Genomic DNA, 6506 nt, shown 5'->3' on the forward strand with positions numbered 1-6506 from the left:
CAACGTATGTTTGCATGCAGTTCAGCATCAGTCACGAGTAAATGATAAGATATACCTTAGAGTGCATTCTTTGTTTCATTTTGCGAACTTTGTTCGTAATGTGTGCACGTAAACTGTGCACGTGTGTGCGTGAACAATTAAAAAATATGTCTTCACTGGGACCTCTAGAGCTGAAACCTGAAGACTTCAGTTTAGCAGGGGCGTAACTCTAAAGATGTTTTATTCGTTTTTTTGGCAAATAACATCATTGTAGAAAATTGTGTTTTCCAATAAAGCAAAATGTTTAAATAATGACTCAGATATGCATTCGAATAGTGACATTGCAAAACAAAGCAGGTATTTTGCAATTATTGAACAAAGAAAACACCATTTTCGTATAACAAATAATATCCTATATACCAACGGGTCGTGGTAAAGTTAAGCAACGAAACAAAATTTACAACCTTTGTAAAGTATTACAAATAGTAATGACTTAAGCAAATGGTAACTTTACACGCGAGTTTTTGTACTCCAACCGCAAGCCCCAATCTTCCCCCTGTACTTGCTATAATCCCTTCTTCATTTTGTCATTACGTAAATAGTCTTCCCCCTTCTTTAAAGGTTATTGGCTACATCAATCCTACCATATTGTATCATTAACAGTCATTTACATCGTTAAACATCATCAATGTTCAGCGGCAAATATCACAACATCATCACAGATAATTATAGATTATCGTTGGGTATCTCAACGAGATTGATTTTCTCGCTTGAGCCGGTCACGGCGAAAGCGAGAAATTCAATCGAGTTGAGATGACCAATGACAATCTGTTTATCGCTATTTTACCTATGAAGACGTTGTCAATTTCATGTCAATTTCATTAGTAACTGCCACGTGGCTCCTTAGTTTCTAGCGATAATTTTCCATCTCAAGCGAGTAGCATGATATGAAAATTATCACAAAAAAAGATCAAAGGAAAAATCCACAAAATAGCGATAACAAGTATTACATCAACAAACCAACATTATTGAAACAATACATGTCATTGGAACATGTATCCGCGAATTTAATTTAGTTATTCGTTCATTCACCACTAAAAACACTAGCAACAAAATTGTTCGAAAGTATTGAAAAAACATTATTGCGAAAAAAGAAAGACAAAGCAACCGTCAATCATCCGTGGTTCTGAAAAAATAACAGACACTAAACTAATTTCTTCTATCTTTGATTCAAATAAAAAATCCATCATGTTGAAACTTTTTAGAAAATATAAGCTGGAAGTGGGATAATGTTATTGTTTTTTTTTTTTTTTTTTTCTCTTTCCTGGCCGTATAGTAGAGCTAGGCCGTAGAGTAGAGCTAAATACTTAAGAATGCACTATTTCGGCAAGTGATTTTGTGGCTAAGCGGTAAGATGCGCGACTGACAGCTGAAAGATCCCATGTTCTCGCCTCACTGCCGGAGGTAAAACTAAATAAATAAATAAGTACTATATTCAATGTAACTTAACTTAACTTTAGTTTAATTTTAATTTCGAGAACGTAACCACAAGTTACTCGTTGCCTGAACAAAAATATATTTATATATATTTATATTTCTGTGCATAAACGCACTATTGTTTTTTTAACTTTGCCGTAAAACGTGCAGATTGAATTTCTTTGGATATTTTTGTTGATGGGTTGCGGTCTTTTTTTGACGTTAACCTTATTTTCCATCTTAAGTTACTGTCCAACTTGTACATACAATTCTCTTAGATAATTTGCTCGTTGGACAGTTGTCTCATTGACGTTTACCGAATACACTTTATTTTACTGTCAAACTTGATAATGATTTCTCTCTCTTTTTTTACCTATGACTTCAACGTATGTTTGCATGCAGTTCAGCATCAGTCACGAGTAAATGATAAGATATACCTTAGAGTGCATTCTTTGTTTCATTTTGCGAACTTTGTTCGTAATGTGTGCACGTAAACTGTGCACGTGTGTGCGTGAACAATTAAAAAATATGTCTTCACTGGGACCTCTAGAGCTGAAACCTGAAGACTTCAGTTTAGCAGGGGCGTAACTCTAAAGATGTTTTATTCGTTTTTTTGGCAAATAACATCATTGTAGAAAATTGTGTTTTCCAATAAAGCAAAATGTTTAAATAATGACTCAGATATGCATTCGAATAGTGACATTGCAAAACAAAGCAGGTATTTTGCAATTATTGAACAAAGAAAACACCATTTTCGTATAACAAATAATATCCTATATACCAACGGGTCGTGGTAAAGTTAAGCAACGAAACAAAATTTACAACCTTTGTAAAGTATTACAAATAGTAATGACTTAAGCAAATGGTAACTTTACACGCGAGTTTTTGTACTCCAACCGCAAGCCCCAATCTTCCCCCTGTACTTGCTATAATCCCTTCTTCATTTTGTCATTACGTAAATAGTCTTCCCCCTTCTTTAAAGGTTATTGGCTACATCAATCCTACCATATTGTATCATTAACAGTCATTTACATCGTTAAACATCATCAATGTTCAGCGGCAAATATCACAACATCATCACAGATAATTATAGATTATCGTTGGGTATCTCAACGAGATTGATTTTCTCGCTTGAGCCGGTCACGGCGAAAGCGAGAAATTCAATCGAGTTGAGATGACCAATGACAATCTGTTTATCGCTATTTTACCTATGAAGACGTTGTCAATTTCATGTCAATTTCATTAGTAACTGCCACGTGGCTCCTTAGTTTCTAGCGATAATTTTCCATCTCAAGCGAGTAGCATGATATGAAAATTATCACAAAAAAAGATCAAAGGAAAAATCCACAAAATAGCGATAACAAGTATTACATCAACAAACCAACATTATTGAAACAATACATGTCATTGGAACATGTATCCGCGAATTTAATTTAGTTATTCGTTCATTCACCACTAAAAACACTAGCAACAAAATTGTTCGAAAGTATTGAAAAAACATTATTGCGAAAAAAGAAAGACAAAGCAACCGTCAATCATCCGTGGTTCTGAAAAAATAACAGACACTAAACTAATTTCTTCTATCTTTGATTCAAATAAAAAATCCATCATGTTGAAACTTTTTAGAAAATATAAGCTGGAAGTGGGATAATGTTATTGTTTTTTTTTCTCTTTCCTGGCCGTATAGTAGAGCTAGGCCGTAGAGTAGAGCTAAATACTTAAGAATGCACTATTTCGGCAAGTGATTTTGTGGCTCAGCGGTAAGATGCGCGACTGACAGCTGAAAGATCCCATGTTCTCGCCTCACTGCCGGAGGTAAAACTAAATAAATAAATAAGTACTACATTCAATGTAACTTAACTTAACTTTAGTTTAATTTTAATTTCGAGAACGTAACCACAAGTTACTCGTTGCCTGAACAAAAATATATTTATATATATTTATATTTCTGTGCATAAACGCACTATTGTTTTTTTTAACTTTGCCGTAAAACGTGCAGATTGAATTTCTTTGGATATTTTTGTTGATGGGTTGCGGTCTTTTTTTGACGTAAACCTTATTTTCCATCTTAAGTTACTGTCCAACTTGTACATACAATTCTCTTAGATAATTTGCTCGTTGGACAGTTGTCTCATTGACGTTTACCGAATACACTTTATTTTACTGTCAAACTTGATAATGATTTCTCTCTCTTTTTTTTACCTATGACTTCAACGTATGTTTGCATGCAGTTCAGCATCAGTCACGAGTAAATGATAAGATATACCTTAGAGTGCATTCTTTGTTTCATTTTGCGAACTTTGTTCGTAATGTGTGCACGTAAACTGTGCACGTGTGTGCGTGAACAATTAAAAAATATGTCTTCACTGGGACCTCTAAAGCTGAAACCTGAAGACTTCAGTTTAGCAGGGGCGTAACTCTAAAGATGTTTTATTCGTTTTTTTTGGCAAATAACATCATTGTAGAAAATTGTGTTTTCCAATAAAGCAAAATGTTTAAATAATGACTCAGATATGCATTCGAATAGTGACATTGCAAAACAAAGCAGGTATTTTGCAATTATTGAACAAAGAAAACACCATTTTCGTATAACAAATAATATCCTATATACCAACGGGTCGTGGTAAAGTTAAGCAACGAAACAAAATTTACAACCTTTGTAAAGTATTACAAATAGTAATGACTTAAGCAAATGGTAACTTTACACGCGAGTTTTTGTACTCCAACCGCAAGCCCCAATCTTCCCCCTGTACTTGCTATAATCCCTTCTTCATTTTGTCATTACGTAAATAGTCTTCCCCCTTCTTTAAAGGTTATTGGCTACATCAATCCTACCATATTGTATCATTAACAGTCATTTACATCGTTAAACATCATCAATGTTCAGCGGCAAATATCACAACATCATCACAGATAATTATAGATTATCGTTGGGTATCTCAACGAGATTGATTTTCTCGCTTGAGCCGGTCACGGCGAAAGCGAGAAATTCAATCGAGTTGAGATGACCAATGACAATCTGTTTATCGCTATTTTACCTATGAAGACGTTGTCAATTTCATGTCAATTTCATTAGTAACTGCCACGTGGCTCCTTAGTTTCTAGCGATAATTTTCCATCTCAAGCGAGTAGCATGATATGAAAATTATCACAAAAAAAGATCAAAGGAAAAATCCACAAAATAGCGATAACAAGTATTACATCAACAAACCAACATTATTGAAACAATACATGTCATTGGAACATGTATCCGCGAATTTAATTTAGTTATTCGTTCATTCACCACTAAAAACACTAGCAACAAAATTGTTCGAAAGTATTGAAAAAACATTATTGCGAAAAAAGAAAGACAAAGCAACCGTCAATCATCCGTGGTTCTGAAAAAATAACAGACACTAAACTAATTTCTTCTATCTTTGATTCAAATAAAAAATCCATCATGTTGAAACTTTTTAGAAAATATAAGCTGGAAGTGGGATAATGTTATTGTTTTTTTTTTTTTTTTTTTCTCTTTCCTGGCCGTATAGTAGAGCTAGGCCGTAGAGTAGAGCTAAATACTTAAGAATGCACTATTTCGGCAAGTGATTTTGTGGCTAAGCGGTAAGATGCGCGACTGACAGCTGAAAGATCCCATGTTCTCGCCTCACTGCCGGAGGTAAAACTAAATAAATAAATAAGTACTATATTCAATGTAACTTAACTTAACTTTAGTTTAATTTTAATTTCGAGAACGTAACCACAAGTTACTCGTTGCCTGAACAAAAATATATTTATATATATTTATATTTCTGTGCATAAACGCACTATTGTTTTTTTAACTTTGCCGTAAAACGTGCAGATTGAATTTCTTTGGATATTTTTGTTGATGGGTTGCGGTCTTTTTTTGACGTTAACCTTATTTTCCATCTTAAGTTACTGTCCAACTTGTACATACAATTCTCTTAGATAATTTGCTCGTTGGACAGTTGTCTCATTGACGTTTACCGAATACACTTTATTTTACTGTCAAACTTGATAATGATTTCTCTCTCTTTTTTTACCTATGACTTCAACGTATGTTTGCATGCAGTTCAGCATCAGTCACGAGTAAATGATAAGATATACCTTAGAGTGCATTCTTTGTTTCATTTTGCGAACTTTGTTCGTAATGTGTGCACGTAAACTGTGCACGTGTGTGCGTGAACAATTAAAAAATATGTCTTCACTGGGACCTCTAGAGCTGAAACCTGAAGACTTCAGTTTAGCAGGGGCGTAACTCTAAAGATGTTTTATTCGTTTTTTTGGCAAATAACATCATTGTAGAAAATTGTGTTTTCCAATAAAGCAAAATGTTTAAATAATGACTCAGATATGCATTCGAATAGTGACATTGCAAAACAAAGCAGGTATTTTGCAATTATTGAACAAAGAAAACACCATTTTCGTATAACAAATAATATCCTATATACCAACGGGTCGTGGTAAAGTTAAGCAACGAAACAAAATTTACAACCTTTGTAAAGTATTACAAATAGTAATGACTTAAGCAAATGGTAACTTTACACGCGAGTTTTTGTACTCCAACCGCAAGCCCCAATCTTCCCCCTGTACTTGCTATAATCCCTTCTTCATTTTGTCATTACGTAAATAGTCTTCCCCCTTCTTTAAAGGTTATTGGCTACATCAATCCTACCATATTGTATCATTAACAGTCATTTACATCGTTAAACATCATCAATGTTCAGCGGCAAATATCACAACATCATCACAGATAATTATAGATTATCGTTGGGTATCTCAACGAGATTGATTTTCTCGCTTGAGCCGGTCACGGCGAAAGCGAGAAATTCAATCGAGTTGAGATGACCAATGACAATCTGTTTATCGCTATTTTACCTATGAAGACGTTGTCAATTTCATGTCAATTTCATTAGTAACTGCCACGTGGCTCCTTAGTTTCTAGCGATAATTTTCCATCTCAAGCGAGTAGCATGATATGAAAATTATCACAAAAAAAGATCAAAGGAAAAATCCACAAAATAGCGATAACAAGTATTACATCAACAAACCAA

This window comes from Mytilus trossulus, chromosome 2, assembly GCF_036588685.1.
Source record: "Mytilus trossulus isolate FHL-02 chromosome 2, PNRI_Mtr1.1.1.hap1, whole genome shotgun sequence".
Taxonomy (NCBI): Eukaryota; Metazoa; Mollusca; class Bivalvia; order Mytilida; family Mytilidae; genus Mytilus; species Mytilus trossulus.